This window comes from Erpetoichthys calabaricus, chromosome 1, assembly GCF_900747795.2.
Source record: "Erpetoichthys calabaricus chromosome 1, fErpCal1.3, whole genome shotgun sequence".
In the NCBI taxonomy this organism is placed as follows: Eukaryota; Metazoa; Chordata; class Cladistia; order Polypteriformes; family Polypteridae; genus Erpetoichthys; species Erpetoichthys calabaricus.
This window is the reverse complement of record NC_041394.2, coordinates 72,235,585-72,249,260: the sequence shown is the minus strand read 5'-3', so window position 1 is coordinate 72,249,260 and position 13,676 is coordinate 72,235,585.

The window sequence follows — 13,676 nt, the reverse complement described above, 5'->3', positions numbered from 1 at the left end:
CTTACAGTTGCCATTTAGGAGTCAGATGCTTAGCTGAGGAAAGTTCTCTTAATGTCTGAGCTGGTGCGTTTTGATTCAGGGGCCCCAGATTCACATCCATTTTCTTGTCATGCGAGTATGTAAAACAAAGTAGCAGGGAACTGCGATTTCTAAATGGTGACACCTCCCCAGCTGCAAGTGTCGTCTGTCTTGTGTGTGCTGTGGGAAGAAACAATCCCAAGATGTACATTGTCCAAATGTTCACACTACAATATCTAAGGAGTAAAATATCAGACTGAAGTTCAGACTCGGAAGGTTTACTGGTTTAGGGCTGGTGATACACCTTGAAACATCTGCTGCACATAATCCACTGGAATCAACAATAGCAGTCAGACTCAGGGACTCATTAAAATAACAATTCTTGTTTTTATGATCGCCCTCGGAAGCTTTGTCTTATGGTCAATCCAGTTTCAGGAAGATGCGAGCCATTTATTAAAGAAAATGTGTTGTTTGATTTCATTGGTAGCACTGTATATAAATTAAGAAAAAAATTAAAAGCATTTTTAAGCAAGGACTTTTCAATTTTTCAACAGCAAACATTCATGTATAGTCCTACAACATATACTGCAGCAGTCTTTAAATACCCTAGATAAGGTAAAGTAAAAGCTGTTAATTTAGATATCAAAGTGCACATCAAGATTTATTATTTTTAAAAACTAAATTTGCTCTGCTTGACCTTTTCTACACACAGGCTTAGTTCATGCGAACATGAATACATTTAAAAACATCTTTTTTTTTTTGTTATGGCCTTCCACTCATCAAATTTTTTTTCAAAACACCCTCCAGCACGTATACATTCAAAAGCACCAGTAGTGCAGCGTCAGAGAGTTGAGTTTTTCAAAAAGCAAAGTATAAATGTCATCAGGTACAGACTACAGTTTTGTTGTGAGAATTCCGCTTGTGATCTCATCTTTACCATGGGGATGGTCCTTTTGTAACTTGTGCACAAGCCGACAGATAATGTGACTTGGAGCACTTGACTATTTTGCTGTATTTAATTTGGCTGGACTCTCGGTGAATATTTTTCAAGGATGTGCCAGGCTTATACAAGTATGTAACCTTTAAAAACAGTTGTACAACAATTTAGTTTTTTCCTCAAATCTTTATTTCGGGTAAACAAAAAAACCTCTTGGCTGGCAAACAGAGTATGCCTAATCATAAAGATTTATAAGTATTTGACATTTCATAGGGGATGATAAGCTGAGAAAATCATCTGAAAACACTGGATGGAAGACAGAACAAAAAAGGGCATTTTCAAACTTTTCTGTGTTAGTGTGGACCAAGCATAAGACAATTATAGACTTTAAAAATTGTGCCTCCTCCTCCATTAAACGATAAAAAATTAACATTCCCATAAAACATTTAAGTTGAGTGGTATTTAAATTAAAAAAAAAAAAAAATGAACCTATGGCAGTGGTACTCAAGTTCAGTCCTAAGGGTCTCTGCGGCTGCAGGTTTTTGTTTCAACTAATTCTTTTTTATCTGAACTCTAGCCCTAATTAAGCAAACTGCTACTTACCCCATATTAGTGCAAATTCTAAAAAATGAGTTTGCTAAATTTTATTTAGTATTTAGCATTAATATAGGTTGCACTGGGATAATTTAGTATTTTAGATTTAAGTGACATTCATCATCATCATGATTTCCTGGTGTTTTGGTTATTTAAAGGCAATGTCACATTAGACAACTTTTCCAGAGATTTTCTGTGTTTATGAGGGCTAATGACCAAGGAATGCTCATCCAGAAATGCATAGAATGCAGCAAGGAGGTATAAGAAACAGGTGTGTTTTGGACCTCACAGACAGAAGAATAGCTTGTCTGTCTAATGTGTCGTGTTTTATGTACCATGAAAGAATGTAAAAAAGAAAAACAAAAGGGCTAAGATTGTGCTAAACCCACCATATGTGATAACCCTTATACAATGATGGCTCCAGCAGCTTTCAGTTGTGTAAACTGACATGGATCACCACCAAGATCAGTAACTGCAGTGAGCAAGTCTGACACTCCTCACAACTAAAAATTGAGAGGTAGTGGCATCGGCTTAAGCAGTTATTAACTAGCGGGTCAGACACTGAAGTGAATACAGCCTTTCAGCATTCAAGGATGTTTGCCCCGGTGTTTCCCTGCCACCTGCTAATTGTCATTTTAGGATACAGTTAAGGGAGCAAAGTCCACAACGAAAAGGTAAATTAACAGTAAAACATCTAAAGAGAGCCAAACATTTAAAATGGAAAACAAATACAAATTTCTCACAAGTGTATATCTGACACTAATGTAATTTTCTGAATGCTGAATAGAAGAAAATAAATTCTGTGATATCTATAAGTGGTAAACTGACTAACATATTGTGAAACTGATAGGAACAAAAACTGCAGTCCCAGAGAGCACCTAGGACTGATCTTGAGAAGCACGGACTGTTTCTAGTGATTAAAGTGAGTGTTCCAATCTTCTTTAAACCTCTGGCAATTACACGAGCCCTTAGCATAATTGTCTCAAACATTAAAAAAAAAAAAAAAACACGTTTGTCTGGAGAAGAGGACTGTGTGTTTCAAAAGCCATGTCCAAAGGTTTCATCTACTCATGCTGTACATTGTGTTTGTCTCTTGGCTGCTCTCAATTTGTGTTCTACCTCTTCAAATTTCAGGTTATGTAAATATGAGGCAGCAAGACAGAGCATACATTTGTGGGACTGAAACTCCAGATGTTGATGTGAGTTGTATAGCAGCTCAGGGTTGTAATAGAGGCAGCTGAAGTAGACATCTGTTGTTAGTAGTACTGTCAGTTTGATTGTATATTGTGAACACCTTGAATAGAAAATAAAAAACTGAAAGAGAAAACAGAAAAAAGTTATGTCACTGTACTTTTACAGTTCTGTTCAGTGTATGGAATGAAAGTTATTTTTAATTTTCACCCCCCCCCCCCCCTTCCCTTTCTTTACTTGTGTGAATGTATTTTATTTTTTAATAATTTTCCCCACATCGGTTCTAGGCTCATGGTGGGCCTCACTAAATGTTACCCTTTTGCAACTTGCTTGCTTCAACTAAAAATGAATACCAATTTTTATTTTTTTTCCCCCACTCATCTATTTTCTGAACCCAGTTATTCAAAATACATCCAAATATAAGGGCCACCCCTGGACATGGCAGCTCTTCATACTCCACAATGGGATAATGTAGAGACTAGGGATGCACTGATCAGGGTTTGTTTTTTGTTTTTTAGGACTTACACTCACTTACTGTTTTACTAGAATTCTGTGATTCCAATTTGTTTTCTTTATCCTTTTAATTTTTTTTTTTACTAAGCTCCAACATCACCAGCTGCATTGAAGCCTCAATGTACTATATTAAAATAGTATTTGTACTATTAAATTGCAGGCCACAGGTGTTACCTGTTCATTTTTATTAACAAAATGAAATTCTGTAGGCTCATTGTTCAGTGGCTATAAAAAAAAATACTAACACTCTCCTAAAACATTTTAAACTAATAAAACACGTACACAAAATATTTATCCATAAGATACATGCCATAAAAGAAAAGAAAATTCTTGTCACAAGACAATTCTAAAAAAATGCTCAAGTTTATCAAGAAGACAGAAGGCTAACATGCTTAACAAGTTTCTACATAAAATACACATTTGGCCTTCAAGCTAATAAGCCTACTGTTTACTTATCAGCAAGTGCAAATTCCTCTTTTTCTTCTTTTTGCAGATAAAATTGTGAGCTGCCAAATTGAAAACAAGCTCACCATCCACACTCTGACAAGGAGTGTCTTTTTTAAATTACAGGACAAAATGAAAAGGTCTGAACTCTGCCTGTCTTTTTAAATTCTGCCGGAGACGCACGTCTCTTTTCTTATATTCCACCGTTTCTCTTCATGCACAGCACACCTCCTCAGGTTCTCCTTTTCAGTTTATTCCTCCACTTTCTTTAAGCCAATATTGCTGTCTTCACTCCCTGCTAAAGTCTCATTGTTGATGTTCTGTTTTCAAGAAAATGATGTGCGATTCTTCAAGTACCATAAAACTTTGTATAAGGGAGCTCTGCAACTAAAATTACGATAAAGCTTAAAAAAGGTTGTTTTTTTTATATACTAGGGGGCTTTGCCCCCTGCTTGCTTCGCTCGCCAACCCCCGTGTTTGGTTTTCTGGATACACACTTCTAAGATTTTTTTTTTTTCTTTGAATTGTTGCTAGGGCGGCACGGTGGCGCAGTGGATAGCGCTGCTGCCTCGCAGTTGGGAGACCTGGGGACCTGGGTTCACTTCCCGGGTCCTCCCTGCGTGGAGTTTGTATGTTCTCCCCGTGTCTGCGTGGGTTTCCTCCGGGCGCTCCGGTTTCCTCCCACAGTCCAAAGACATGCAGGTTAGGTGGATTGGCAATTCTAAATTGGCCCTAGTGTGTGCTTGGTGTGTGGGTGTGTTTGTGTGTGTCCTGCGGTGGGTTGGCACCCTGCCCGGGATTGATTCCTGCCTTGTGCCCTGTGTTGGCTGGGATTGGCTCCAGCAGACCCCCGTGACCCTGTGTTCGGATTCAGCGGGTTGGATAATGGATGGATGGATGGAATTGTTGCTATTTCATTAGTTTCACTTTTATTTCAGAACTTCTTTAAAAACAATATTTGGAATCTTTCGAGTACCAACATGCTGAATCTTTTGAATGAGGTCCGTGAGACATGTGTTTAATGACTTTGTACCATAATTCAGGATAGGTTTCTCTGTTTTGAATTTCAGCACAGACAAAACGATCTGCATCATCAGCAGTTAATAATTTTTTTTGCAAAGTAATCAATAAATGCATGTGAGGTAAACCCCATTTTTGAAATTCTCTGACTTAAACTTCAAAGCCTTACAATATTTACATACTTCTGACATATCACCTGTGTCTATATATTTTGATCTCTATTCGCCTTTTCGTTATTTCTCCAAGTAATGTTTACTTTCTTTGTTTTGACAATGTCGTTTTTTTCTGCTTTCATATTCTGTATCTTGCTCTGCATGTGTATCGCACCTACGTTTTTTTTTTGAGTCTTTTGAATTCCAGTTTTCATTATCTCTAACCTGCTCTGCATGTGTTTGGCCCCCTTGTTTTTTAACCTCTTTATGACGTTTTACTTTGTTTTCTACTCTGTCATTTATTTCTGACCTTGTTTTGTCCTGCATTTTTTTCAATGACACCTGGTCCATGGTGATTATTTTCCCTTTTTTAGAGTAATAATTTCCGTTTGTTTGCACTACTGCAATCTTTACTTTCTCTTTTTTTTTAATACTTTCTAATTTTCCTACTTTCATATTCTTTAACTTTCTCCACATGTGTATCGTGCCAACTTTTTTTTTTTTTTGAGCCTTTGAAATTCCACTGCTTTCATAATCTCTAACCTGCTGCTTTTCCCTGCACTGCTTTCTTCTTCGCTTACTTGTCAACGTTTCATTTATAACGTATTGTCCTTATACGCGCTGAAAGCCCTGGATCTGTGTGTGCTCAAATCCTTTAGATGACTGAATGTTTTGCTGCCTGTTGTCTTATTTGATGTTGGTTGTAAGTAGGGCGTGTCTTGCAAGAATCTCATGTTCTACGTCATCGCGAGACTGTCTGGGTCAATCTCTTGGCACAAAGTCTCGTGTTTAAGGTCCCCACGAGACGCTCCATGGCCATTCTCTTTCGTCTTGCAGGTCTTTTAAGTGTCTTCCGTGATTTTAATGTGAAGATCACGTCTCGTCTCCTGTCTTTCTCTCCCAAGATTTTTTATTTTTTTATAATAGATCAGCTAATTTGCCAGTCATTTTATGTTAAAATCAGCTGATCTTGGCAGCTGAATGAATGGAGCATCACTAGTAAACGCACCATTTAACCCGAAGAATGTCCAGAACACCCACACAAACGTGCAAAGAAAGAAAGTGTAAACTCTGCACAGGCTGTGACTGAGCTGCAATTTGAACCAAGGATGCTAAACCACCAGGCCATAATAATAACGCCCTTTTGCCTTCTTGATAGTATTTGCTATAAATCCCAAAAGCTGATAACATTTTATTACTGGAAGAAACAGCTGAATATAAAGAATGTAGAAATATATATAAAATCATGATGGCAAGCTCAGTCTTTCAAAGAGGACCCTTAATACACAAGGCAAATGAAACTGTCCAAAAATATATCCCTCAACAACTAGCCATTCCCTAATTCATTGTATAGTCATGATGCGATTTTTTTAATCCTTATAGAGATCAGTGTTTTGAACATTGGCACATTATTTATTCATTATACTTCATGAATTGGCTTTGTTGCACCATACTGTTAATACATACATTGTAAAATTAAAAAGAGTTTTACACTTTAAAAATTCTTCCCTGTTTCCAAGTAAGGATTCTTTTCTTAAAATTGCAACAACACAAATTATCGTGCTTACTGTATTGTCTAGTCGCTAGTGCCTATCCCATTGTAGACTGATGCAACTCCATTTTTTGTGGGCACTTAAACACATGCAGCACTTCTGAAAAGCACAGTGTGTATGCTTTTGAACAGTGAGAACATTGTTCTAAATGAAAACACTCAAATACCAGCGGAATACTATCAATAATCTATATTTACAGCAACGGAATATAACAAGTTACTACTCATTTGAAAACATTTGGTTTAATCGCGGAATATAACTTGTTACTGTACGTTAGCTGTTAACTTCAAAACAGCTTTCGCCTGACGGCGTTTAAGTGCAATAATATCCCCCTTCTACGTTTAAAGCGCACTTTGTCATTCGGTCTATCGTAAACTTTTTTTTTAAGTTATTTTTACAACATGGAGGGCACAGAATTCGCTACTCTCGGAAGTCACATCCTCAAAGGTGCGTGTCCTCGAGGCGGTTAAGCAACAACCCCATCAAAAAGAAACCATTACACTGGTGCCGTGATCTAGATTCAAAAGGCCTGCGCCGACTTCTGACTGGTGAGAACTCAGGTAATTAAGTTTAAGGCCCCAAGGGCTCAAGCTACATAAAATGTGTTATGAAATATATAAGTCTCGTTATAAACTTGCAGACTGCGGCTCTACGTCCAGTACGTTTTCGTTTATTTCAATTAGCTGTGAAGACCTTATTTTTGCCATTGTATTGGGTGGACGCAGGGACTTTTACGGCCTGTTTTCGCACAATGATGTAATTTACATTTTACAACGGAGAGAACATAACAAAGCCACCGATTTACACAGTCACATAGCTTATTTCTGCCAAAGGACAGGAGATGCTTTTCACAGCTACTTACTTTCCATCCCTCAACGTACAAGGAGCGCCACTTAGAGTCTCGCGAGCACTCGATTGCATTTCAAGCAAGAGCCCGATCCAGGTGGTTCGTTGTGCGGCAACACGCTATCTGCGCATGCTCCCAACCTTCGCTCTAGACCAGGGGTTGCCAATTCCGGTACTGGAGGACCATCGTGGCTGCAGGTTTTCATTCCATCCCTTTTCTTAATTAGTGACCTGGTTTTGCTGCTAATTAACTTCTTTTGAATTCATTTTAATTGACTTGCTCTTGAAGACTCAGACTCCTTTAATTGTTTCTTTTTCCTAAATTAGCCGCCAAACAATGAGATACAAAATGAACCAAAACATGACCAGCAAACTGTGTCCATCATACAATATCTGAAAATAAAAAGGGTGGAGGTCTCAGGAATGTTGCTCTGCTCAGGTCCGCAAAATATTGGAACAGTGGTCTTAGAAAATGGAAAATCAAAAATTTCAGAAATGTCTGCTGTTGCACCATGAGAGCAGCAACAAGCTATGGAATTATAGAACGGGTTTAATTAACGAGAATCAGCGCCTAATTAAGCAACTGGTTGGAGTGAAATTGGTTGGAGTTTGAGGCCCTGACTTAGTTGGTCTTCTGTTGACTCGCTCACTTAACATTTCATTTCTGTTTGGGTGCCATTTAAGGAAAGAAATTAAGCAATTCAGAGGAACAAGGAAGAAATTCAGAGGAACAAATATTACAAAACAAGTCAATTAAAATTAATTCGAAAGAAGTTAATTAGCAGCAACATCATGCAGGTCACTAATTAAGAAAAGGGTTAGAATAAAAACCTGCAACCACAGTGGTCCTCCAGGACTGGAGTTGGCGACCCCTGCTCTAGACAAGGTAATATGAAGTGCGTAATCCTCAAAAAATGCACACATTTTACACTTTCCATCACTATGGTTTATTAGTTTCTCCAACAGCATTACTTCGGGTGTAAGACATTTTTTTAGGGCACACCAGCAAGACACTCCCAAAATATTGTGATCAATAGATATAGTCGATTTATCAGGAAACACCTTTTCTTTACTCTTTTCTTAATACTGGTAATGTTATACAATTAAATACTCACAATCGCTACAAAGCCTCCATCCTTTACTCCCAGTACTGGAACGCATACATCAGTCAGCATGGGTTAGTGGTGGTAGGCAAACTCAACCCCCTCACACACACACACACACATTTACTGTAAACTACAATAAAAGACTCCCATTGCCAAAAGCTACAAACCAAAATTAAACACAACTGTTGGAAACCCAGCATGAAAGAAATCATAATTAACAGTCTAATTTTAGCGTCTCCTGGGAAGTCAGTGCTGTCTATCGCTACAATATTTTTTCAAGCCAGTTATGTCCACGTGTGTAAGGCAGCAGCATCCGTGGAAAAACATACTTGGGGTGATAGGCAGAAAATGCTGTGTGTAGTGAAAATTAGTTATTTCCATCCATCCATCCATCCATTATCCAACCCACTATATCCTAAAACAAGGGTCACGGGGGTCTGCTGGAGCCAATCCAGCCAACACAGGGCGCAAGGCAGGAAACAAGTCCTGGGCACGGCGCCAGCCCACCGCAGCAGTTATTTCATTTATCTAATATTTTTTGAATATGGTGCTGATAAACATAACAACCCAAATAGAAAAGCTGCCATTGCCAACATTACATAATATAAAGCAACACGACCAGCACTTACAAATATTTTTATATTTCTTTTTGTGAAATTAAAAATTATCATATGCCATACTTGATTTCCATATGGGTTAATAAAACATAACACACAGCACATATCGCTTCTTTTACCCTGTATCTTACAGTGTGGTTGAAAAAAAAAGGCCAATTGGACCACAAGAGGAAAGCGACAGGAGCTTGAGCAAACGTAGCCACCCCTTTGTGCAGGCCCCTGACCAGTGTTGCCAGGTTTGCAGTTCTCGCCCAATTCGGGTATTTTTGATCGTCATCTGTGGGAGAAAATTAGCTTTGTGTTTTTTTGGGCTACCTTTTATAAAGCAACTCGGTATTTTGGGCTATTTTTCAGCCCCCCCAGCCAACTAATTTTTACCATATATTTCATCCATCTGGCACCCCTTCTCCCACTGTTCACACTTGTGTTATGTTCTTTCTTCTTCTTCTTTCGGCTGCTCCTGTTAGGGTTGCCATCTTCTTCCATATCTTTCTGTCCTCTGCATCTTGTTCTGTCACATCCATCACCTGCATGTCCTCTCACCAGGCTTAGGCCTTTCTCTTTTCCTCTTCCTTGGCAGCTCTATCCTTAACATCCTTCTCCCAATATATCCAGTATCTCTCCTCTACACATGTCCCCCTGCTTTCTGGTGCATCATTTTGTTTACCTCATCCATTGGGCTATTATTCTTGCAAATTCACTATTTTTAAGCAGTCATTTTACAGTAATTTTTTAGGAATCTGGCAACCCTGCCCCAGACTGATACTGTTAATTGCTGGATCCTGGCCACAGCTCAATCCCCCTGTGCAGCCTGAGACAAAAGTTAGATAACTAGAAAGACTTTTTAAAATTAGCTACAAAGAAAATTGAACAGAGAAAATGACCATCTTAATAAAAGGCTTGAAATAGCATTGCATTGTTGACAAAAATAGCATTCTTTTGTAAAATCAAGGGCATGACTATTTGGCAGTAGAGCCTGTACAGGATTATGGAAGGAAAAGACACAATAGTTATTTATTTTTAAAATGGATTTTCCAATTTCAGAATAATGTGAAATGTAAATTGTGAAATGACTTCACATTTTTAATTAATATTTTGTTCCATTTTATCCTCTGTCACACATGTGCGCATGGGAGGCAGCTAAAGATGGCTCATCTCCGTCCACAACTAGGCCCGCGTGAACCCCGGGAGTGGTATGTGTCTCACCGCTTTTAATGTTAGGCTAGTCCCACCGAAGTACCACAGGGAATGGAGGATCGGGAAGGATTGCCACGGTCACTTTCTGTACTGATCCTCCGTAGCTGATGACACAAGCGGCGGTCCTGTACCAGCGGGTTTCCCCGTGGACACAGGTTATACCGGCCTTAGCTTTCAACCACTGTTGCGGTAGCACAAAGCGGCGAGCGACAATGGAAATGTTGCTGCCGGTATCGAATACAGCTGACGTTTTAAAGCTGTTAACGATCACCACGCCAGTGTGTGGGACCATCAACGGGTTTGTCAGAGCACACCAAGCCCTCTTCCCCCTCCACCTGCATTCCACCTCGTTCCCAGGCGGTTTGCGTGCCCGCAGCTCCGGGGACGTCAGCACAAGCTCTGGGTTGTACGGGGGGGGTGGGCTAGGTCTTGGGACACACTCCGGTTGAGTTTGACCAAGGGACAGTTCAGCTCCCCCAGATTGTGAGGCCCTCCTATGTCTTTCTATGAGCTCTATGAGCTCTGCCATATTTTTAAACTGTCTACCCCAGACCGGCTGGGTGAAACCCTGGGGTAGTGTTTTTAAAAGTACGAAGCAGGCCACCTGCTCTATCACCTGAAAGGGCTTCAGTTCCTGTGGCCGTAGCCACTGCACTACCTTTGCCCACAGGGACCAGGCTTGTTGTGAGGTCGGAAGCTCAGGGTCGAACCTCCAGTTTTTCAGGTTGCTCACCTTCCAGTCTGGGGCACCCCTAGGTGGGAAATGGGGTTCTGGCTTCACAGGGAGGCGGGCACTCTCCTCCGAGAGAGCATAAACAGCGCTCCTGGCCTCCCCCTTCTGAAGCAGCCCACGTCTGTGAGCCCCTCCCACACACCCGCCAGCCTGCCTAGGTTGCCTAGCGGAGCATGCTGCGGGCAGAGTCTGTACCGGGTCACTCCGAAATGTGGAACACCCTCCCCGCCTGAAAACTCAGCCCCGGTACGCTCCCACCTGGATATGTTGCAAGTCCTGTCCCCTTCTCTCCCAGGACTACTTCATCCTGCCGACTACGCCAATGTCGCAATAACAAGACATCACACAGATAAAGGTATGGGGCAGCCACCCGTATAATGAGGTATCCTGGCTGCAAAGTCGTATGTTTAAATAAAGAGCACTGATGTGTTTACAACAGAGTCCACAACAAGACTGACACATAGGGAAAATGGTTAGACTTTTAAAGGAGAAGACAGGAAGTGAGGTCATATGGGTCTGGCTCAGGTTCATCTGCCATTGGTTCGAGCCCGGAGGTGCCATCACAGGGGCCGGAGCCGGTAAGGTCTTCTTCTATTGACTCGGTCCCGGAAGTGACGTCATGAGAGCCAGGTGAGATATCCCGGGAATGGTCTACAGGCAAGGGAAAAAAAGAATCAGTGCACTCTGCCACATCCCAGCATGCCTCGGAACTGCCTTCCCTCGAGCCCTTTAGCTGCCGCCCATACGCACGTGTGTGACACCTCCTAATAATTAATGAGGCAATTCACATAAGGTGAAAAAAAAATGTATTTGGTAGGTTTAAGGGATGATAAGGAAGTTCATTAAATGTGGTTCTTGTGCTAGGGGTTATCTCAAGTGGAAGATGAGCAGTGGCAGGAATCTCTGGTACTGGGAAAATGGACACCTGAGTGTGGCTACCCACTGCAGACTTAATGGAGATCGGGCATGAATGCAATTATCTTCATTGGAGCCAGCAATGTCCCTCAGACTAAACGTTGATTAAATCTCCTCATTTACGCTGTGTTGTTTCATTCTCTATCAAGGGTCTCATTTTTCAACAAGGGATCATACAGGACTGAATGCCGAGCAGTAATCATTTCTAGGAGGATGTACTCATATTTATCTCCATGATCTAGAGTTGACCATATGACTCTCACAACAACAATCCCACAAATTGAGTATTGATTGGGTTTAGTGACTCCAGGAAAACACTTTGGAAACTGTCCATCGTAATTAAAAAGTGCACAATGCCAACTATACACTTGGTAAATTTGACAATTTAGCTCAAAATCTTTCCCACCCATTTTGCTTTTTTATCTGCATTGTTAATGAAAGAATGAGTGCTTATCTTTAAAGCACAGATGCTCTTAAAGTATATAAAACCCGTACAATGTAATGGAATTGGTACAAATAGTCCACTGAGTGTTCGTAATTTACTTAAAACATTAATAGCTCTTCAGCTCTTAGTAGAAGGAAAAAATACTAAATCAAAATGTGAAGTTTTCTACTTTGACCTGACTTAGTTTAAGCCTGGCCTTATGCAAAAAAATAATTCACTTCAAGAAAAAGGCAAACAAGCTATAAAAGAATTTGAGAATATTATTATAATTTTCCACATTTCAGAGTCATTCTAATCCTCAGATTGCTGAAAACAAGAACATGGAGATCCCAACCTTCTTTTCAGACTCCATGCATTAAAATTCCACTTACCTGCAATATGCTCTTTCTCTCTTTGGCTATGCTGCCAGTATAAAGTCAGTTGACTGCTTCCTTCAAATTTGTTGAGCGTCGTCATGATTTTGTCCTGAAATGAGAGGGGAAAAAAAATTAAAAACCCTAACCTCAAACAAACTCTTAATAATTAAAGCGAGTTTATACACTGAAATAATACCCAAAAATACACAATTCTAAATTCAAAACACACAAATAGAAAAGTTTAACCCATAAATAAAAATACAAAAAAAAATTAGAAAAGTTCAAACATTAAGAAAAGAACTAAGAATCTTGAAAAAAACAAAAACTGAAACTAATTAAGAAAGCCAAATTTTTTCTGTTCTACATACCAAAATCCTAAGCAACTGATCCAAAATTCATAAATTTGAAGTGCCAAAATAGAATAGTCAAAAGATTGCTAAGCTTACTAAAGAGAAAGGAACACAACAAGGGAGCCTGAAGCACCATTAGTAAAATTAATGCCACTGCAGAGAAGCAGTGGCTGCCTGACGTTTTGATAGCCTAAACTAATTACAGCACCTGAGGATTGTTAAATTTTCTGGGGTCTTGCCTCTCCACTACTTAAAACAATAATAACATAATTAACAAGACACAGAGGGGCATTAACTAAACTATGTGGAACTAAAAAAATGTAATCTACAAAAATAAAACAATAAGGAAGTAATGAAAGGAAGGTAGAAAAAGAGAAAAAGAGACTAAGGACAAAACCCTTGTGAAATCCTAATATCACACTGTTACATCCCAAAGCCTAATTTGCATGTTCTTATATGTAAATAATGTATGGTGTTGGTATTTTTGTCACTACATTATAGCTGGAAGCCTGTGCAAGAGAAAAGGACAGACATGCAAAAACTGAAAGTAACAGTGGTACAATTACATTATTTATATATAAGAACATGCAAATTACACGGAATATATATACAGTTAAATAGGGCCATTTCAATTTCTTTAACATAAATAAATTTTGCCATCTACAGTCAGTAAATTCACATTATAATTG